Here is a 23,700-nt window from a genome sequence, read left to right as displayed (position 1 = left end):
TTTACATTTCTTCCCCTCACAGATATCGGGTATCAGAACACTTCCATCAAAATATAGACATCACCACAACATCCTATACAAAAGCCCTTATTAGTACAGCAGACAGGTTTTCATCTATATACTGCAGAAAAGGTTGCCATGTTTTATGAAACTATTTGTTTTTGAGTGTACCATACTTGTCAAAATGTCCAAAGGAATGTATTCCATGATTAAACTATGTCAACCAAGAAGTCCAGGGGCTTTATCGGATATCCAACAAAGTAAAATGTTCTTCCTCGCACAAAAAGTCAGGATGTTAAAAAGTTTTTTCTGATGTGCATTAATAATCGACTACTGGGTAAGCCTAAGAGAAAAGACACTGGTTCCAGTTCAAGCTCCATCTTCAGAATCCTTTCCATTTCACCCAAAATATCACTCCAGTATGCCTGAAGTTTGGGACAAGTCCAAAAGCAGTGAGTGAAAGTTCCAGTATTTACTTTACATTTAGAACACATTGGAGAAACCCCCCATCTTAAATTTCAGAGACGATCTGGAGTCAGGTGGGCTCTATGCAGAATCTTGAGTTGCAATGCTTTAGTTCTATTACAAACTGAAATCTTCTTTGCATTATCACAGATGTCTTCCCATGTTTCAGCTGTAATTTCTACTCCCAGCTCTTCCTCCCAGACCGTTCCCAGCTGCTCAGTCTCTCCACAAGAACATTCCCTCAGGATGCTGTAAAAAGTACCAATAGAGACTTCACCCTTAGAAGGAAACACCCTCTTTTCTACGTCAGAACTATAGAAATCAGTAAACAATGATGTTTTTTTCTCTCATCTGAAAGAAATGAAAATGATCCTTGTTGGGTATGTTAAATTTCTGTACTATTTGACTAAAAGACATCATCGTTCCTTCATCAAACAAATCTTCTAGATGGAAAATACCCTTAGAAATCCAAGGTTTAAATCCAGAATCCATTATGCCAGGCTGAAAATCTGGACTGCTGGTTATTGGAGTGAAGGGTGATGTTTTCGCGGCGTTGCCCTCAATTTGTCACACCGCCCTCCAAACCCTGACTGTGGTAATTGTTATTGGATTTCGACAATATTCCTTAACTAGTTTCATCTTATTGAGGAAAAGCAAATTAATAAGAGGGTAAGGAGCACCAGGCCATTGTCTCCCACACCATCACCGACTTTATCCGCTCAGGGGATCTCCCATCCACTGCTACCAACCTTATAGTTCTCACACCCCGCACTTCCCATTTCTACCTCCTACCCAAGATCCACAAACCTGCCTGTCCTGGCCGACCTATTGTCTCAGCTTGCTCCTGCCCCACCGAACTCATTTCTGCATACCTCGACACTGTTTTATCACCCCTTGTTCAATCCCTTCCGACCTATGTTTGTGACACTTCTCACGCTCTTAAACTTTTCGATGATTTTAAGTTCCCTGGCCCCCACCGCTTTATTTTCACCATGGATGTCCAGTCCTTATATACTTCCATCCCCCATCAGGAAGGTCTCAAAGCTCTATGCTTCTTTTTGGATTCCAGACCTAATCAGTTCCCCTCTACCACCACTCTGCTCCGTCTAGCGGAATTAGTCCTTACTCTTAATAATTTCTCCTTTGGCTCCTCCCATTTCCTCCAAACTAAAGGTGTAGCTATGGGCACCCGTATGGGTCCTAGCTATGCCTGCCTTTTTGTTGGGTTTGTGGAACAATCTATGTTCCGTGCCTATTCTGGTATCTGTCCCCCACTTTTCCTTCGCTACATCGACGACTGCATTGGTGCTGCTTCCTGCACGCATGCAGAACTCGTTGACTTTATTAACTTTGCCTCCAACTTTCACCCTGCCCTCAAGTTTACCTGGTCCATTTCCGACACCTCCCTCCCCTTTCTAGATCTTTCTGTCTCTGTCTCTGGAGACAGCTTATCCACTGATGTCTACTATAAGCCTACTGACTCTCACAGCTATCTGGACTATTCCTCTTCTCACCCTGTCTCTTGCAAAAACGCCATCCCCTTCTCGCAATTCCTCCGTCTCCGCCGCATCTGCTCTCAGGATGAGGCTTTTCATTCTAGGACGAGGGAGATGTCTTCATTTTTTAAAGAAAGGGGCTTCCCTTCCTCCACTATCAACTCTGCTCTTAAACGCATCTCCCCCATTTCACGTACATCTGCTCTCACTCCATCCTCCCACCACCCCACTAGGAATAGGGTTCCCCTGGTCCTCACCTACCACCCCACCAGCCTCCGGGTCCAACATATTATTCTCCGTAACTTCCGCCACCTCCAACGGGATCCCACCACTAAGCACATCTTTCCCTCCCCCCCTCTCTCTGCATTCCGCAAGGATCGCTCCCTACACAACTCCCTTGTCCATTCGTCCCCCCCATCCCTCCCCACTGATCTCCCTCCTGGCACTTATCCGTGTAAGCGGAACAAGTACTACACATGCCCTTACACTTCCTCCCTTACCACCATTCAGGGCCCCAAACAGTCCTTCCAGGTGAGGCGTCACTTCACCTGTGAGTCGACTGGGGTGATATACTGCGTCCGGTGTTCCCGATGTGGCCTTTTATATATTGGTGAGACCCGACGCAGACTGGGAGACTGCTTTGCTGAACATCTACGCTCTGTCCGCCAGAGAAAGCAGGATCTCCCAGTGGCCACACATTTTAATTCCACGTCCTATTCCCATTCTGATATGTCTATCCACGGCCTCCTCTACTGTAAAGATGAAGCCACACTCAGGTTGGAGGAACAACACCTTATATTCCGTCTGGGTAGCCTCCAACCTGATGGCATGAACATTGACTTCTCTAACTTCCGCTAAGGCCCCACCTCCCCCTCGTACCCCATCTGTTACTCATTTTTATGCACACATTCTTTCTCTCACTCTCCTTTTTCTCCCTCTGTCCCTCTGAATATACCTCTTGCCCATCCTCTGGGTCACCCCCCCCCCCCCGTCTTTCTTCCCAGACCTCCTGTCCCATGATCCTCTCGTATCCCCTTTTGCCTATCACCTGTCCAGCTCTCGGCTCTATCCCTCCCCATCCTGTCTTCTCCTATCATTTTGCATCTCCCCCTCCCCCTCCAGCTTTCAAATCCCTTACTCACTCTTCCTTCAGTTAGTCCTGACGAAGGGTCTCGGCCTGAAACGTTGACTGCACCTCTTCCTATAGATGCTGCTTGGCCTGCTGCGTTCACCAGCAACTTTGATGTATGTTGCTTAATAAGAGGGTATTTTGCTTGTGAAGCTTCAATGTCTAGCCAAATTGAGGAGGGGTCCCTGCAAACCCAGTCAACCACATAAGATAAAAAGGAACTTAATTGATACTTTTCGATGTCTGGAAAATCCAAACCCCTTAGACTACTGGGAAGCTGTAACTTAGACATTTTAATACAGGGTCTTTCTTTGTTCCAGATGAAAGAAACAAATCAGCCATGTATTTTTTTAAGTATTTGTTGGATAAAAATGATTGGAATCATTCGTATTGGGTAGAGCAGATGAGGAAGAATGTTCATTTTGAGCAAGGATATTTGGCCAAGCCAAGAAATGGGAATAGTGCTCCATCGCTCAAGATCCTGTTTGATTTTGTCAAATAACTGCATAAAGTTAGCTTTGAACAATTGATCAAACGTAGGTGTGATAAATATGCCGAATTAAACAAAACCTGTCTGCAACCATTTAAAGGGGAAAACACCCTGAGAGTCAGGTACCTGCTGCAGATTCCCCAGAGGCGTAGCCTCTGATTTAGTAAGGTTGATTTTATAAACTGAAAAGGTGCTAAATGAATTGATGCATTGTATAAGGTGGTGCACTGATACAGCAGGGTTTGATAAGAAAATTAGAACATCATCTGCATACAATGTAATTTTGTGACTTTAGTCCTATGTCTGGAGCAGATATTTTGGGATCTCGCCGGATAGCCTCAGCCAATGGCTCGATCACTAGTGTGAAAAGAAGTGGTGATAAAGGGCAGCCCTGCTGGCTGCCCCTCAGAATACTAAAATTATCCGACCTAATACCATTAGTGAGAATCGCAGCCAAAGGGTGATTATAAAGAACCTTCACCCACTTAATAAAACTATGCCCAAACCAAATCGTTCTAAAGAGAAAAAAGATACGGCCATTCGACACGATCAAAGGCCTTTTCTGCATCTAAGGAAACCACCGAGCCGTCCACTGCCTGTTGCTGACATGCCTGAATCACATTAAATAATCTTCTGATATTGTTAGATGACCTACGGCCTTTTACAAAACCCGTTTGATCCTCTTTTATGATAAAAGGTAACACAGTTTCTCATCATAACGCTAAGGCTTTAGATAAGATTTTAAAGTCAACTTTTAACAATGAAATAGGCCTGTAGGAGGCACAATCTTCGGGGCTCTTTCCTTTCTTAAGAATTAGGGAGATATTAGCTTCTCTCAATGATGGTGGGAGGAGACCACAATTAAATGCATGATTGAACATGTTTAGCATAGGCTCTGATAATAACCCTGTGAACTCTTTATAGAATTCACGAGTGAGTCCATCAGGACCAGGTGCCTTCCCACTTTGGGGCTGTCTCACAGCTTCCTGTATCTCATGTATAGATAACGGAGCATTGAGGAGGGACTCTTGTTCAGAAGAAATGCCTAGGAGATCTAAATTCCTGAAAAAGAACTCCATCCTAGATTGTCCATCATTACATTGCTCAGATTGATACAGTTTAGAATAAAAATTCTTAAACACAACATTAATCATTTTAGAATTACTAGTGAGGTCTCCTGACCCATCCCTAATTGAAGGAATAGTCTGAGAGGCATTTTTCTTTCTAGCTAAATAAGCCAAATACCTACCTGGTTTCTCACCATGTTCAAACAATCGTTGTTTAACAAATGTCAATTTTCTTTTGGCTGCTTGTGTAAGTAAGGAGATTAGTGTACAGCGTAGGGCTGTGATATTCTATAACTTGGCTGCAGAAGGCTTATTAATATGATCCTTTTCAGCTGCCGCAAGCCTTGCTTCCACTAGGCGCTGCTGTTCTGCAGCTTGCCGCTTCTTACTAGCAGAGTAGGAGATAATTAATCCCCTTGCATAGGCCCTTGCGGTTTCCCAGATCATCGATGGACTACTAGCTGATTTGGAATTAATAGATAGGAAAGTTTTGAATTTGGAAGTAAAGTAGTCTATAAATTTATTATCTTTTAGAATAAAAGGATTCAGCCTCCAATGTCTAGGTCATGCTGAATTATCTTTGGGCTTAATATTTAAATATACTGCTGCATGGTCAGAAATAGTGATACTTCCAATTGTGCAGGATACAACTAAATCTAGGAGTTTTGGGGGGGGGGGTTAGAAAAAAGTCTATTCTGGTGCAACACTTATGTGGATTAGAAAAAATTGTGAAGTCTTTGTCTCAGGGATGTAACAACCTCCAGACATCCACAAGTCCTAGTTCTCCACATAAGCCCATGATTTGTTTGGTCTGTGAGGAGAGCAATGGGGGACCACTAGGAACTCTGTCCATCATGAGACAATTAAAATCCCAACCTACAATAATGTTTTGTATTGAAAAGCTTGTAAGTTTGGAAAAAGCATCTGTTAGGAATTTGAGAGGATGAGCTGAAGGGCAGTAAACATTGAGAGTATCATATTCCTCTCCATATATTGAAGCCTTTACAATCACAAATCTCCCATACTTATCCTTAATGCAGTCTAATAACTTAAAAGGTAAGTTCTTCCTAATTAAACTGGCCACCCCCCCTCTATCCTGGTATTAAAAGATGAAAAATAGACTTGATCAAATCCACCCTGTTGCAGTTTTAGACGTTCTTTATCATTTAAATATGTCTCCTGCATTAAGTCTATATCCATCCTTTCCTTTTTCTGGTTTAGTAGGATTTTCTTTCTCTTGATTGGTGAATGACTCCCCTTAATGTTCCAAGTGCACAATTTTAATATATTACAGGTTATAACCCTTTATAACAACCATGTGACTCCAGGGGAGAGCTGAGCAGCAATAAGTAAATAAAAAAAACCCACAAAAAAAAACAAAGCGCCAACAGCACTGAACAAGAGGATTTTACCCCACACTTAAAGGGGATCTCTGAACCTTCTAGCACACCATATTCTGCCCCACAAACACATTACCCATCCTATAAGATATCTTGCCGTCGAGTAATGAAAAGGTAAAATAAAGCAACCATCGAGCATGTTATCGTCCATAACCAGGGCTACACAATATACTGTATACATTCTTTAGCCCAACGTGCCCACAAAAGTTTTTGCTTTGTCAGGAGAATCAAATATCTTGGTGGTCCCGTTGTAGGTGATTTTCAGCACCGCTGGGCATAGCATAAAATATTGGATTCCGGATTCTCTCAGCCGCTTCTTTACCTGGTCGAATTCCTTGTGTTTCTGAACAACGACTGCTGAAAAATCTTGAAAAAACATAAACCTGGATCCCTCATATATTAAAGCCTGGACATCAGTCCCGTGGCGTCTCGAAGCCTCCATCACTCTTTGCTTATCACCGAAATTATGGAACCGCATGAGGACGGGTCGAGGGCGTTGGCCTGGGCCCAGTTTTGGCACCAGCGTACTGTGAGCTCTTTCCACTTTAATGTGTCCAGCCCTGGTTTCCAAATCAAGGAAATTAGGCAGCCAGCCCTCAAAAATCTTCGCTGGTTGGCTGCCTTCTGCACCTTCAAGTAGACCGATGATTCGTATATTCTTTCTCTTACCTCTGTTCTCAAGATCATCGATATAGTCAGACAGACTTTGAACTTGCTTTTCTAGTGCCCGGATGCGGCTTTGAGCCTGATCAGTTACAGTTTCTACCGCGGAGACTCGGCCCTCGGCTTTGGTCGTTCTTGTATCAAGATTTTTCAGTTCCAATGTGTGGTTTTGGAGTGTTAGGGAGAGTGGAGCCAGCTTCTCGTCCATCATTTTAGATACGGTCTCCGTAACTTCCTGAATTACTTGATGAAAAGCAGGGTCCAACGTGCTAGCAAAGTTAGCAGTAGCTAGCTCCTCAGCCCCGGGCGAGCGCTCTGTGCAGCCCATCTTGGCCACCTTTTTAGTACCTTTCGATGGCATGGTGTTGAAGCAGCTGAACAAAAAATACTCATCAATGGTCATGAAATTAAATCCGACACTTGAGCATTTTTAAAAAAGTTGAAACGGATAGGTTTATATGCGAAATTATCAGTGTTGCAGTGCTGAGCTCAGCAAAACAGACTTTTCACTGCGCCTCCATCTTAAAACTCCCTCACTTGCACTTTTTAAACTTATAGTTAACCAAGATTGAGAAAAAGAGGGTTCTATATTTATGCTTTGCCTTATATGGTGGAGATGGATGATGTGATCAATTCCAGCAAATTCTGCAAGCTGTTTAAGAGGTGAATGGATGAATAACAGTCTTAATCATGTAGAATGCCTTTTGGGAGGTTTGAAAAAAGTCTCACTGGAAGGATTCAAATATGATTGATAACACTATATATCAGAGAGAATGTAGCAAGTTGGGGAAATACTGTTGTTAGTACTGTTGAGTGGGATGTGTCAGATACAGCTTTAAATTCTTTCTTAACAAAGTGATATATGACGCTGGTTGTGACTTCTGAGAGCTGTTCCTGCTTTGCCAGAGGAAATTTGGCAGAAGAAAAATTTCTGCTGCACTTATGCTGAAGTCGGCTCTAAAACAATTTGTAGCCAAAGTGTTCTTTTGAGATTGTTTGTTTGGTCATCTGAAAATTCTCAGTGGCCCAAAAATTAGAGGCTGTGATAACTTCACATTCCCTTCCAGAGGAGCGTGATGGTTATCTGACAACCATGGATTGTTTTTGAATGAATGATTTACCTCAGTTACCTTAGATCATTTAGTGTGAGCTTTGGTAACTTTTGTCGTAGACCAGTATCTTCCACTTGCTTTGACTAGATCCCAGGCTTCTGGTTGTGAGGAAGAGGCTTTAATAGCTGTGCCACTCTAGATGCTGGATGTAATATGATGGAAAACTTTTGACAGACTGCTGAATGAAGTGGGTGTTATGTGCGTGTTTAATTACTGTAGAATATTCATTTGCATTTGGCATGCAAAGGAATTCTGTCTGCAATTTTGTAACTATCGCAACTAGAAGCAAAATGGAATATGATTACAGTGTAATTTACTTGGTAGAATTATACAAAATTGTTTGTTAATGCTTATGTCAATGGAAGTCCAAGAAGTACATTTAATTGGAATTTTCCAGTTCCCTCTCCTTTAGTAGAAGGTTGAAAAGACTGGAGAAGTGAAAACAACACATGTGTAGAAATTACAGGTCAAGAGGAAGAAGTTTGATGTTATATCATGGAGAGAACTTTAATGTTCAGTTGTACAGTTGATCTTGCATAAAAGGCAGCATGTTTAAAGTATGTTACATCTGTGATTTTGTGAGCCCTACTGTCTATGAATGATATGACTGAAAAGATCCACCCAGTTATAAGCATCTATTTCATTGCTGATGAATGGAATATCCGATTAGCTGACTAGGAGCTTGGCAAAATAATCACCTACAGATGGTGAAACACAGAAACAAGCAGATACTTCCTGTTTTCATTCCTTGAATTTTGATACTTTCAATGATACAAAGCGAGCTGAAATTGCCTTATTTTGAGATGTTTCCTGTGAGATAAAGGTCAAGGTAATTGATTAATTTCCATAGTTTACATCAGATTTCAATGTGTATCATTTTCAATTTTGGTTACCTTCATGGAGCGCAGAAACTAATACAAAATAAGAACTGGTTTTCCTGCAGTTTTGTCAGTTGCCATATGACTCCAGATAGGATTCAGGCATTATTCACCGCAATCTTTTCTTTATGTCTTCCCTCCAAGCAACCTGTTCATCATATCCATCCAGTTTGTTCACTCCATGCACAGCTCCTAGATATGAGATTCTTGAGACACCTACTAGTTAACAGTAGCCAAGAAAAATTGCAGTTGGAATTTTCAACATGATCAGTCTGCAAGGGTAAAGAGCTCGACCTAATTTACATCAATTAGGGCAGGAAATGTCTGAAGGGAACCACTTCACACATAGTGGTTCTCAAAACACCATTTCTAATTTTTACAACTGAACCAAGGATTACTTACACCATGCACAATTATTCTTTTGAATGTCAGTCTAATGTTTAGAAAGTTCTTTTAATGAACACTTGCAGGAAAACATTTGCATTGAGATTTCAACTCTTCATCTTCTGGCTGAGCTAATGTGCTGCCAATACAGACATCCCACCCTGCAAAAACTCATTTCAGGGAGGCAGCACCATCAATTTGCGGGAGACTCCCGGAACTTCCGGGAGAGATGGGATGTCTGCAATAGAGTAGCTCCTTAGCAGCTAGCCAGCTAGTTTAAATAATGTTAGCTATGCTAATGAACGAATGACACCTGTTAAACTCACCTCAACATGTCTTTTACAGTCTTAACCCACCATGGGCAATAGAAAAGTCTCTGTTGCAAACAGTGCAGCGAGCAACACTGTCATTATTTTTGACCCCTATTAGGCAGGGGTACACTTTAGTGTAGTCTGGGGTGACGTATGTTTTATATTTTCTTTTTTTTGGAACACTCTGCCACTCTGACATTTTTCAGAACTCTCTTGCTCTCTCTCTCGCGCGCATGCGCTCTCTCGCTCGTGGTCGCTCTCACTCGCGCTCGCTCTCGCGCTTGCTTTCTCGCTCTCGTGCTCTTTCTCTCTCTCGTGGTCGCTCTCACTCGCGCTCGTTCTCGCGCTTGCTTTCTCGCTCTCGTGCTCTTTCTCTCTCTCGTGGTCGCTCTCACTCGCGCTCGCTCTCGCGCTTGCTTTCTCGCTCTCGTGCTCTTTCTCTCTCTCGTGGTCGCTCTCACTCGCGCTCGCTCTCGTGCTTGCTTTCACGCTCTCGTGCTCTTTCTCTCTCTCATGGTCGCTCTCACTCACACTCGCTGTCTCGCGCTCGCTTTCTTGCTCTTGCGCTCTCTCTTTTTCGCACGTTCTCTCATGCTGGCTCTCAAAAAAATCAATTTCCGTGATATTGTATATAATTTGTGGGCATCAGGGAGCCACTATTAATATGCAGGAGACTCCCAGAACTTCCAGGAGAGGTGGGATGTCTGCCAATAAGCCACTCCCATGCATTACCTGAGCTTTCTGTCAGTGTGTTGAATTTCCAGACCAATGTCCACTGTGCTCTGTTGCTGGACACCTTCGTGGGATGCAGCTGTAGATGGTGAACCTCCACAGTTTCATAATACTTGCATCAAGATGCAGGTTCAGTGACTGTATTTATTTTCACAGCATCCAGGGAGAGAGAGAACTTCCAGGTTATTTACTTCATAATTATTTGAGATAATTTCATATGTTTATTTAGTTGTTTGTAAATGTCTTCTAGTGTTTTTATATTTTCAAAATGTTTAATTTTTAATGTTCTGTGTCAGAGCCAGTGACAAGAATTCAGGTTGTTTGGTAGTTGAGCCTGAGGGCTTGGCTTCATTGCATTTCTGTGGTATGTGGGATTATAAACTCCTTAGATGTGCACGACTCATACTTTGTGCTGGATTCTGTGTCTCTTAGGAAGGTAAGAGCCTGTTTTTTTGTGTGGGCAAACAATGAAGGAAATTCTGAGCCTTTGAATTTGCATGCATATGTGGGTGTTCCAAAAATTATCATCAACTTGGGTTCTTAATAATCAGTTTATGTTAACCGAAGGATTTAAGTTTTAAAGAGTAAAATTCTGAATATACTACTTCTGAATAAGTAAAAGCACTGATAGGTGCCATATTTCTTCTAATTATTATCACTCCTTTTATCTATTTCATATTTAAAAACGCGTGGTTCAATTTCACATCTGCCATATACCATGATGAAGGATTATGTTTTTTTAAGGTTTTGTGTAGGAATATGTTAATATTGCTAATAAGCGAAGAAAATTGCATATCTAATGTGTGTAGTAAAACTATTTTTTTAAACCATCTTTAAAACAGATGGAAAGATGTGGAGCTGTGATACCACAATCTGGGCTGATTTATTTGTCGAAACACTTTTGCTGGAAAGTACTTAGAAGAATGAATACAATCTGCAATGAAGACTCTGAGCCATAACAACAAACTGCCTCAGCAGGATATTTTTGGCCTCAATAAGATACAACAATATTCTTTCATCATCCTTGGAGGTGGAATCAAAAGAAACTTTCTGAAGAATTTCCAAAACTTAGCTTCAATTCAGTACCCTCGAAGTGTACCTGACCTCAATACATTATCAGCCACCATCTTGTACGTGCCTGCAGGTTAGATTATGTGATTGCATAAGTTGGCAGTGTTACCATTCACAGTACTTGAGCAAAGTTTGAAGCCGAGAGGTAATGTTGTAACTCTATAGGACCCTGGTCAGACCCCACTTGGAGTACTGTGCTCAGTTCTGATCGCCTCACTATAGAAAGGATGTGGAAACCATAGAATGGGTGCAGAGGAGATTTACAAGGATGTTGCCTGGATTGGGGAGCATGCCTTATTGAGAATAGATTCCTTGGAGCGACGGAGGATGAGAGCTGACCTGATAGAGGTGTATAAGATGATGAGAGGCATTAATCGTGTGGATAGTCAGAGGCTTTTTTCCCAGGGCTGAAATAGCTAGCATGAGAGGACACAGTTTTAAAGTGCTTGGAAGTAGGTACAGAGGGGTTAGTTTTTTACACAGAGAGTGGTGAGTGCATGGAATGGGCTGGCAGCGATGGTGGTGGAGGCAGATACAATAGGGTCTTCTAAGAGACTCCTGGACAGGTACATGGAGCTCAGAAAAATAGAGGGCTGTGGGTAACCTACGTAATTTCTCAGGTAGGGACATGATCGGCACAGCTTTGTGGGCTGAAGGGCCTGTATTGTGCTGTAGGTTTTCTATGTTTCTATATTTCTATGCTAATTTCCTCAGGATCTTTTGTGCTGGTACAGCAGCTATTCATTAAATGGTGCTCCGATGAATTTGGGAATCAATGTGGGAAAACCCTTGAAAGTCTTTATTCCCATTCATACGCAAATGTTCTTGATATAATTCTTGGATATTGCCCAGATATTTTAATTAATATAGGATGTTTCAAAAGTTAGAAAACTAGGGTTTGTCTAATGCAGTTTATGGTGTGTCAGCTTATTTCAATTCTTGCTTCGAAGATGCGAGGTCTCGAAGTTTTATCTGCATTGCTTAGCTTAACACTGGATTTACACTGAAGGAATGCGGCATTATCAAGGACTGTCATCTTTCAGATTATGTGCTAAATCAAGGCCCTGTCTGTCTGTTACAGAGGGCATATAACTCTTTGAAGATATTTCATCCTCATCCAAAATAATAATAAAATGATTGATTATCATATTTACTACTCTGGTGCTGTGAAGAGTACAGAAATACTTCAGTGGTCTTCAAGCATTGTACGATCTTCTAAGAGTTGGCTCTGGTAATGCCATTGAATGTCTGGAGTAGGGAATTAGACTCTTTCTTTTTGGAGATGCCTGAATATGCCTCGGTTTTGGGAGCTAGTTGTATTTGTTTCGCTTACTGAGAATTTGAGAACAGTGTTGAACATTGTGCAGTCATCAAGCAATATTCCTGCTTCTGACCTTTTTCTGGTTGATTCCTGCAATTAAGCATTTGACATAAGGAGAAAGTTTGAGCAGGATGCATTTCGAAAATGAGAGATGATCTTATTGAAACATCTCAGGTTCTGAAGGCGTTGACAGGGAAGATGCTGCAAGGATGTTTCATCTAAAGTGAGTATATAAAACCAGGGAGCAGGGTGTATTTTAAGACCAAGGGGTTACTATTTCAGATGGAGGTCAGGAAGAATTTCTTCTCTGAGTCACATGGACGAAGGGTCTCGGCCTGAAACGTCGACTGCGCCCCTTCCTACAGATGCTGCTTGGCCTGCTGCGTTCACCAGCAACTTTGATGTGTGTTGCTTTTATTTTTTTAGTTGCTTTTTATGATCAAAATCTCATGGTGGTTTATTGCAGTTCATAGAGCATAATTGATAAAGTGAAGTTCTCAGACTGTGGAAGAATACCTGTAATGAATTCGAACACAGGATAGAATAAACACAACACTTCAGTGGTGACCTCAACCCCAATATCACTGCATGGTACTGCTTGGGTGAGACAGGAATAATACTGAGTTTTGCATGAGTTGAGCTGAAAGAAATGCCTCTAATCTTCAATGAATTGTCATAAAATTAACAATAAATATAATCAAAAAAGAAAATTAAAGGACATTCTGCAGCCGAAATATTTTTGTGCAAAATATCTAAAAGTTTAACAATCATTATGTTCACAGGGAAGAGGCATATTTGCCAGAACAATTGCCACAAGTCATAATGTGATTTATTGAACTAGTCATACCATGATTTATTGCATTTTCAAGAACTCTTTACAACTCGATGAGCCAAATGACCTAATTCGGATCCTATATCTTATGGTCTAAGATCTCAGTTTTTTTTATTATTGCCTTCTTTTTGCACATTGGTTATTTGACAGTCTTTGTATGTTTATGTATAATTTTTTTTGTAAATTCTACTGTATTTTTTTCCTGTAAATGCCTGCAAAAAAAAACATCTTTCAGGTGTGAGGACTTTGGTAACAGAGAGTTGTGAAGTGAACAAAGTCCTTGGATTATCTGTGGAGGATGGGTGCATCATGTCAACAAGACGTTGCAATGAATCTCTCAATAATGTTTATCCCCTTGAATGCGATTTTATCACTGATTTCAAAGCGTTAGTAGATCTGACAGGGCTTCAAGGTAATGTGGATGTTTCTCATGCATTATTTTTGTTCCACAAAGTTAAACATTTAGTATTTTATTGAGCTGAGAATTGTCAAGATGAAACAGAGAAATAGCTGTCAGGTTCCATAGTTGCACTTAGTTATAAATGCCATATTTGGAAATAATCTTGATGTGTAGGTTGTTTTTCAGAACTTTTTTTAGGTTTTTTGTGTGGCTAATCTCATTCAATGTAAATAAACTTTCATGATGTTATCACAGATGTATAGTTTAGGGGAAGGGGCAAAACACATGGGAAAAGTATAGATCATTCGGGTAGATTGACTGAGTATTGGTTGTTACGAGAATACACATAAAATTAAGATGTTTGCTGGCCTGGGCTAGCATCAGTGGCATCAGCAGTTGGTCTGCCACCTGCCCTCAGGGGAAGGAGAGATAAGGAACAATGGAGCAGCGTCTGGAGATGTGTAATGAAGGGATGTGGGAGGAAGAGCTGTCTGGAGCGGCTCCCCCCTTTGAACCCTGAACTGTTTGAAGTGATGGACAGGCGATACCCCAGCAGGGGGATAAAAAGGGACAGGTTCGCTAAGACAGACACACACGCCACCCGAGGTAACGAGACCCTGGAAGCGGTGCGCTTCTCACGAGTGGGTGAGAAGTGCCAGACAACGACAAGGGTGGAAAGGTACGATCAGCGGGAACCCGGTGTGTGTCCGCCCTTGCCTGGGTGCCGGGTTCACTGCAGAGGATCGACCGCATCTGGAGGAGGGGTCACAGTCGGTGACCTCAGGTGACATCACCAAGGACCCGCCCAAATGCTGTTTGTGAGCCATCTCGCTGGTCTGTGAGTGAAGCTGTGCTGAATGATGAGTTGTTCCTATTCTATGTCTCTCTTCCCCACCTTGTCCATCGCCATGACAACGATTACTGCGAACTGAACTACTAAACTGGACTGAACTTTGAGTCATTTTGAAATTGGTCATTTACCCCTAGACAACGATAGAGCTTGATTGATGCTGTTATCTTAATTCTGTGCACATGTGTGGTTATCATTGTTGAATTGTTGCATTTATTATCCTTTCGATTACTGTGTTGCTTGTTTCTTTAATAAAACTTTCTTAGTTCTAGTACTCCAGACTCCAACTGAGTGATCCATTTCTGCTGGTTTGGCAACCCAGTTACGGGGTACGTAACATGGTCAACATTTCTAATCCTCATCTAGCTATACATGGAATTTGTGATTTGATAGAAATCATGTGTCAGTTCATGAACTGATCTACATTTATCAATAATTGCCAGCTTTAGCAAGTTGTTTACCTTGGTGTCACACAATACAGTCTGTGTCTGCTTTTAACTTTAAGCTGAAATCACCCCTCCATGTCACCTCACCATGCATGTAAGTGATTACAGTAACTTGTTTGCTTTTCAGGTACCATGACTTCCAACCAGGCAAGTGTTAACTGCTCCGTAATTATAAATTGCAGACTGAAGAGAGTTTTGAATCAGATCCATTATCGCAGACTTCGTGGTAGTAGTTCACTGGAAAGACAAAAAAATCCTACAAATTGTTAAAAACAAATGGTGCTAAAAAAATAACGAAGTCAAATTTGTGGGTTCATGGACCATTCAGAAATCTGACAGCAGAGGGGAAGAAGCAGATTCCATTGAGTGTGAGTCGTTAGGCTCCTGTATTTCCTTCCCGATGGTAGTAACAAGAAGGTGTGTCCTGGACGGTGAGGGTTGTTAGCGATGGTATGCCACCTTCTGGAGACACTACCTCTTGAAGTGGTGGGCATGCCTTCTTCATGATTGTGTTAATGTGTTGGGCCCACTTTAGATCCTCCGAGATGTTGAAGCCTAAGAATTTGAAGCTATTCTCTCTTTCCACTGCCAACCCCTTGATGAACACTTGTGTGTGTTCTCTGAACTTCCCCTTTCCTGAAGTTCACAATCAATTCCTTAGTCTTGCTGACATTGAGTGTGAGGTTGTTGTTGTGACACTATTCAACTAGCCGATATATATTACTCCTGTAAGCTGCCTCATTGCCATCTGAAATTCTACCAATTATGGTAGTGTTATCAGTGAATTTATAGATGGCATTTGAGTTGTACTTGGCAACACAATCATGAGGGTAGAGAGTGGACTAAGGGTGAATCCTTGACGTATGCCTGTGCTGATCGTCAGCAAGGAGGTGAAGTTATTACCAATCCACACGGACTGTGATCTCCCAGTAAAGAAGTTGAGGATACGGTTTTAGCAGAGGCCCAGGTTTTGAAGTTTGGTGATTGATACTAAGGGGATGATGGTGTTGAAATCTAAGCTGTAATTGATCAAAAGCAGCCTGGTATATGTTTTGTGGTTTAGGTGTTCCAAAAAGCCAGTGAAATTGTGTCTTCTATAGATTCTTTTGGCTCTAAGCAAATTAAAATGTGTCCAGGTCTTTGCTCAGGCCGGTGTTAATTCTAGCCATAACTAACTCAAAAGCAGCTCATAAAAGTAGATTTGCGAGCTACTGAGGAAGCTCACTCTACTGTTCTTGGGCATGAGTAGGATTGCTGCACTCTTGAAGCAGCTGAAACCTCAGACTGCAGAGTGAGAGGTTGAAGATGCCTTTGAACACTCTAGCCCGTTAGTCAACGCAGATATTCAGTAACCTCTGAGGTACACCGTCAGGACCTGAAATCTTGAGATGATTAACCCTCTTGAAAGATATTCTGACATTAGCCTATGAGACAAAGATCACAGTGTCATCGGATCCTGTGGGGATTCTCACAGGCGTGTTAGTCTCCCTTTCAAAGCATGCATAAAAAGTGGGCTTTCAAATCAATAGCAGGCATTACAAGCTTTCCCTCTGTAATGATGTTTGCCTACTTCCACTCCTTCAGAAGTGATCTAGTTATAGTGCATAAATCTCAGTAATAATTTGTGTTCTAATCCAACTCTCTATGTAAGCAATTGGAGCTAGTTTCGAGTAGCCATCTTGGTTGGTATCAAAAAAGCGAGCTTCCATGCTGTATGAGCAGATCGAGACTTTGGAGTTTCCATTTGTTTTAAATTAGTTCCTTCAATGTTGTACTCACAGCTGGAAATGAAGAGTGCTTCTGAAGGTCAGGGTGCCAACTGTTCTCAGATTTTGGTCGCAGGCCATATACACAGAGTACTGCACTGATTGCATCCCTGCTAATTTAGAGCCCAATTCTAACATTGCTTGGAGACTAATCATCTATTTTGGTACACTTGAACAAAGTAGAAAAATTGTAAAATATTATGTTGCTACATGCATAGCATTTAGGGTTGAAATCACAGAGAAATTGTTCACTAGTTCTTGTGTGACATGGCCTCTAAAGGCACTATTAATGCTTCCGCAAGATCCCAAACCTGGTCCTTTATAAGTGCATACAGGTTTTCTAGAAATAGAAACCAAATAAAGCTCACCCACCAGTTCCACTTAAAGATTTGCTCTCTATCTACATTTCGACCTATTTGCTTGTTATTTGCTAAAACAAATATTTGGAGCGGAAGTAGATGAAGGGGTAAACTTATGAGGAGAGATTGAGTCGCCTGGGACTATGCTCTCTGGAATTCAGAAGAATGAGAGGGGATCTTATAGAAACATACAAAATTTTGAAAGGAGTAGGTAAGATAGAAGTAGGAAAGTTGTTTCCATTGTCAGGTGAGACAAGAACTAGGGGACATTGCCTCAAGATTCAAGGGAGAAGATTTAGGATGGAGATGAGGAGAAACTGTTTTTCCCAGAGAGTGGTGAATCTGTGGAATTCTCTGCCCAGGGAAGCAGTTGAGGCTTCTTCACTAAATATATTTAAGATACGGTTAGATGGATTTTTACATATTAGGGGAATTAAGGGTTATGGGGAAAAGGCAGGTAGATGAAGCTGAGTTTACGGACAGATCAACCATGATCTTATTGAATGGTGGAGCAGGCTCAATGGGCCAAATGGCCTACTCCTGCTCCTATTTCTTATGTTCTTATGTTCTTCTTTTTGTCATTTAAACATTGTAATTATGCCATGAAGTATATTTTAAATTACCTTTAATTTCATCATGCTGTATTGATACTGTTCAAAGTTCAAGTTTAAAGTAAATTATTATCAAAGTGCATATATGTCACCATATACAAGCCTGAGGTTTGCTTTCTTGCGGGCATACTCAGTAAAACCAAGGACCATCTGGGTCGGACCAAGAACCAATGGTCAGAAGTCAACAAATTGTGCAAATACAAAAGAAAAAAAACAAATAATGATAATAAATAAATAAGCAATAAATATAGAGAACATGAGATGAAGAGTCCTTGAAAGTGGGTCCATAGGTTGTGGGAACAGTTTTGTGATGGGTTGAGTGAAGTTATCCCTTCTGATTCAAGAGCCTGATGGTTGAGAGGTGACAGCTGTTCCTGAACTGGGTGGTGTGAGTCCTGAGGCTCCTGTACCACCTTCTTGATGGCGGCAGTGAGAAGAGAGCATAGCCTGGATGATGGATGCTGCTTTCCTGCAACAGCATTCCATGTAGATGTGCTCAGTGGTGGGAAGGGCTTTACCTTTGATAAACTAGGCTGTATCCACTACGCTTTGTAGCATTTTCCATTCAAGGGTATTGATGCAACCAGTCAATATACTCACCACCACACATCTATAGATGTTTAGAAACATACAAAACCAGCAGCACAATACAGGCCCTTAAGCCCACAAAGCTGTGCCAAACATGTCCTTACCTGAGAATTACCTAGGCTTACCCACAGCCCTCTATTTTTCTAAGCTTCGTGTACCTAACCAGGAGTCTCTTAAAAGACCCTATCGTATCCGCCTCCACCACCGCTGCCAGCAGCCCATTCCACACACTCACTACTCTCTGCGTAAAAAACCTGCCCCTGACATCTTGTCTATACCTACCTCCAAACACCTTGAAACTGTGCCCTCATGTGCTAGCCATTTCAGCCCTTGGAAAAAGCCTGTGACTATCCACACAATCAATGCCTCTCATCATCTTGTACACCCTCTATCAGGTCACCTCTCATCCTCCATCGCTCCAACGAGAAAAGACCGAGTTCACTCAACCTATTCTCATAAAGCATGCTCCCCAATCCAGGCAATATCCTAGTAAATCTTCTCTGCACCCTTTCTATGGTTTCCACATCCTTCCTGTGGTGAGGCGACCAGAACTGAGCACAGTACTCCAAGTGGGGTCTGACCAGGGTCCTATAGAGCTGCAACATTACCTCTCAGCTGTTAAACTCAATCCCACAATTGGCCAATGCACCATATGCCTTCTTAACCACAGAGTCAACCTGCACAGCAGCTTTGAGTGTCCTTTGGACTCGGACCCCAAGATCTCTCTGATCTTCCACACTGTCAAGAGTCTTGCCATTAATACTATATTCTGCCATCATATTTGACCTACCAAAATGAACCATCTCACATTTATCTGGGTTGAACTCCATCTGCCACTTCTCAGCCCAGCTTTGTATCCTATCAATGTCCTGCTGTAACCTCTGACAGCCTTCCACACTATCCATAACAACCTCAACCTTTGTGTCATCAGTAAATTTACTAACCCATCCCTCCATTTCCTCATCCAGGTCATTTATAAAAGTCATGAAGAGAAATGGTCCCAGAACAGATCCCTGAGGCACACCACTGGTCACCGACCTCCACGCAGAATATGACCCATCTAAAACCACTCTTTGCCTTCTGTGGGTAAGCCAGTTCTGAATCCAAAAGGCAATGTCCCCTTGGATCCCATGCTTCCTTACTTTCTCACTAAGCCTCGCATGGGGTACCTTATCAAATGCCTTGCTGAAATTCATATTCACTACACCTACTGCTCTACTTTCATCAATGTGTTTAGTCACATTCTCAAAAAATTCAATCAGGCTCGTAAGACACAACCTGCCTTTGACAAAACCATGCTGACTATTCCTAATCATATTATGCCTCTCCAAATGTTCATAAATCCTGCCTTTCAGGATCTTCTCCATCAAATAATCAACCACTGAAGTAAGACTCGCTGGTCTATAATTTCCTGGGCTATCTCTATTCCCTTTCTTGAATAAGGGAACAACATCTGCAACCCTTCAATCCTCTGGAACCTCTCCCATCCCCATTGATGATGCAAAGATCATTGCCAGAGGCTCAGCAATCTCCTCCCTCGCCCCCCACAGTAGCCTGGGGTACATCTCAACCGGTCCTGGTGACTTATCCAACTTGATGCTTTCCAAAAGCGCAGCACATCCTTTTCCTTAATATCTACTCGCTCAAGCTTTTCAGTCCACTGTAAGTCATCCCTACAATCACCAAGATCCTTTTCCATAGTAGATACCGAAGCAAAGTATTCATTAAGTACCTCTGCTAACTCCTCTAGTTCCATACACACTTTTCCACTGTCACACTTGACTGGTCCTATTCTGTCACGTATTATCCTCTTGCTCTTCACATACTTGTAGAATGCGTTGGGGTTTTCCTTAATCCTGTCCACCAAGGCCTACTCATGGCCCCTTCTGGTACTCCTAATTTCATTCTTAAGCTCCTTCCTGCTTGCCTTATAATCGCCTAGATCTCTATCATTACCTAGCTTTTTGAACCTTTTGTAAGCTCTTCTTTTCTTCTTGACTAGATTTACAACAGCCTTTGTACACCATGATTCCTGTACCCGACCATTCTTTCCCTGTCTTATTGGAATGTGCCTATGCAGAACCCCATGCAAATATCCCCTGAACATTTGCCACATTTCCCTGAGAACATGTTTCCAATTTATGCTTCCAAGTTCCTGCCTGATAGCCTGATATTCCGCCCCCCCCAATTAAATGCTTTCCTAACTTCTCTGTTCCTGTCCCTCTCCAATGCTATGGTAAAGGAGATAGAATTGTGATCACTATCTCGAAAATCCTCTCCCACTGAGAGATCTGACACCTGACCAGGTTCATTTCCTTAAACCAGATCAAGTACAGCCTCTCCTCTTGTAGGCTTATCTACATATTGTGTCAACAAACCTTCCTGAACACACCTAACAAACTCAACCCCATCTAAACCCTTCACTCTAGGGAGATGCCAATTGATGTTTGGGAAATTAAAATCTTCCACCACGACAACCCTGTTATTATTCCACCTTTCCAGAATCTGTCTCGCTATCTGCTCCTCGACGTCCCTGTTACTATTGGGTGGTCTATAAAAAACACCCAGTAGAGTTGTTAGACAAGACAAGACAAAGGAGCAGAAGTCGGCCATTCGGCCCATCAAGTCTGCTCCTCCATTTTATCATGAGCTGATCCATTTAGTCCCACTCCCCCACCTTCTCACCATAACATTTGATGCCCTGGCTACTCAGATACCTATCAATCTCTGCCTTAAATACACCCAATGACTTGGCCTCCACTGCCGCCCGTGGCAACAAATTCCATAGATTCACTACCCTCTGGCTAAAAAAATTTCTTCTCATCTCTGTTCTGAAAGGGCGCCCTTCAATCCTTAAGTCATGTCCTCTCATACTAGACTCCTCCATCATGGGAAACAACTTTGCCACACCCACTCTGTCCATGCCTTTCAACATTCAAAATGTTTCTATGAGGTTCCCCCTCATTCTTCTAAACTCCAAGGAATACAGTCCAAGAGCGGACAATCGTTCCTCATATGTTAACCCTCTCATTCCCGGAATCATTCTAGTGAATCTTCTCTGTACCCTCTCCAACGTCAGCACATCCTTTCTTAAATAAGGAGACCAAAACTGCCCACAGTACTCCAAGTGAGGTCTCACCAGCGCCTTATAGAGCCTTAACATCACATCCCTGCTCCTATACTCTATTCCTCTAGAAATGAATGCCAAGATTGCATTTGCCTTCTTCACCACTGACTCAACCTGGAGGTTAACCTTAAGGGTATCCTGTACGAGGACTCCCAAGTCCCATTGCATCTCAGAACTTTGAATTCTCTCCCCATTTAAATAATAGTCTACCCATTTATTTTTTCTGCCAAAGTGCATAGCCATACACTTTCCAACATTGTACTTCATTTGCCACTTCTCTGCCCATTCTTCCAATCTATCCAAATCTCTCTGCAGACTCTCTGTTTCCTCAGCACTACCGGCCCCTCCACCTATCTTTATATCATCAGCAAACTTAGCCACAAAGCCATCTATTTCATAATCCAAAACATTGATGTACAACGTAGAAAGAAGCGGCCCCAACACGGACCCCTGTGGAACACCACTGGTAACCGGCAGCCAACCAGAATAGGATCCCTTTATTCCCACTTTCTGTTTCCTGCCAATCAGCCAATGCCCTATCCACGTATTTAACTTTCCCGTAATTCCATGGGCTCTTATCTTGCCTCATGTGTGGCACCTTGAGCCCTTCCTGTTCCTAACTTCCACCCACAGAGACTCAGCAGACAATCCCTCCATGTCTTCCTCCTTTTCTGCAGCCATGGCACCTTCTCTTATCAGCAGTGCCACGCCCCCACCTCTTTTGCCTCCCTCCCTGTCCTTTCTGAAACATCTAAAACTTGGCACTTGAAGTAACCATTCCTCCCCGTGAGCCATTCAAGTCTTTGTAATGGCCACCACAGCATAGCTCCAAGTACTAATCCACGCTCTAAGCACATCTGCTTTTTTCATAATACTCCTTGTATTAAAATAGACACATCTCAAACCATCGGTCTGAGCGCGTCCCTTCTCTATCACCTGCCTATTCTCTCTCTCAACTGTCTCCAAGCTTTCTCTATTTGTGAGCCAAATGCCTCTTCCTCCGTCACTTCAATTTGGTTCCCACCCCCCAGCAATTCTAGTTTAAACTCTCCCCAACAGCCTTAGCAAACCTTCCCGCCAGGATGTTGGTCCCCTTGGGATTAAAATGCAACCTGTCCTTTTTGTACAGGTCACACCTGCCCCAAAAGAGGTCCCAATGATCCAGAAATCTGAATCCTTGCCCCCTGCTCAAATCCCTCAGCCACGCATTTATCCTCCACCTCATTCTATTCCTATACTGACTCCACGTGGCACAGGCAGTAATCCCGAGATTACTACCTTTGAGGTCCTGCTTCTCAACTTCCTTCCTAACTCCCTGTTGTCTGTTTTCAGGACCTCCTCCCTACCTATGTCATTGGTACCAATATGTACCACAATCTCTGGCTGTTCTCCTTCCCACTTCAGGATATCATGGACGTGATCAGAAACATCCCAGACCCTGGCACCTGGGAGGCAAACTATCATCCACATTTCTTTCCTGCGCAAGCAGAATCGCCTGTCTGACCCCCTAACTATAGAGTCCCCTATCACTGCTACATGATCCTCTTCCTTCCCCTACCCTCCTGAGTTTGTCCAAGTTTTAGATGTCATGCCATTTCTTTTCAAACTTCTAAGGAAGTAGAAGTGCTGCCATGCTTTCTTTCATAATTGCACTTATGTGCTGGGCTCCGGACAGGTCCCTCTGAAACGATAACACCAAGTAATTTAAAGTTGCTGACCCCCTCCATTTCTAATTCCCCTGATAAGGACTGGCTCATGGTCCTTTGGTTTCTTCCTCCTGAAGTCAATAATTAACTCTTTGGTATTACTGATTTTGATTGAGAAGTCGTTGTTGTGACTCCGCTCACCCAGATGATCAATCTCTCTCCTATATGCTGATTCATAACCACTGGTGTCTTCGGCAAATTTGAATATGCAGGGGGCTAAGCACACAGCTGTGCTGATGGTGTTTGTGGAGGAGATGTTGTTGTCAATCTGAACTGACAGGGGTCTGCAAGTGAGGACATGGAGGATCCTGTGTAAAGCATTACAGTTTTCCAAAAGTGAAAGTAATATATGTGATAAAACATTAACGTACAGTATTTATTGCTACATAACTACCACTGTGATTGAGTTGTGTGCTGCATTAAGCATTGGGTTATTTCTCGATTTTTGCACCTGAGGTGCACAGTGATACTATATCAACCTCCTGTCCTCATCTTT

The 23,700-nt window shown here is 42.4% G+C and overlaps 1 protein-coding gene across 10 annotated transcripts in view; it reads left to right on the top strand.

The window, feature by feature from the left end:
• The window catches only part of cracd (capping protein inhibiting regulator of actin dynamics), a 299,145-nt gene that overhangs the window by 195,582 nt on the left and 79,863 nt on the right, over positions 1 to 23,700 (top strand). The window lies entirely within an intron of this gene.

This window comes from Mobula hypostoma, chromosome 3 (genome assembly GCF_963921235.1).
Source record: "Mobula hypostoma chromosome 3, sMobHyp1.1, whole genome shotgun sequence".
Classification (NCBI taxonomy): domain Eukaryota; kingdom Metazoa; phylum Chordata; class Chondrichthyes; order Myliobatiformes; family Myliobatidae; genus Mobula; species Mobula hypostoma.
Note: the sequence above shows the minus strand (reverse complement) of the source record. Positions and strands in the feature narration are given on the sequence as shown.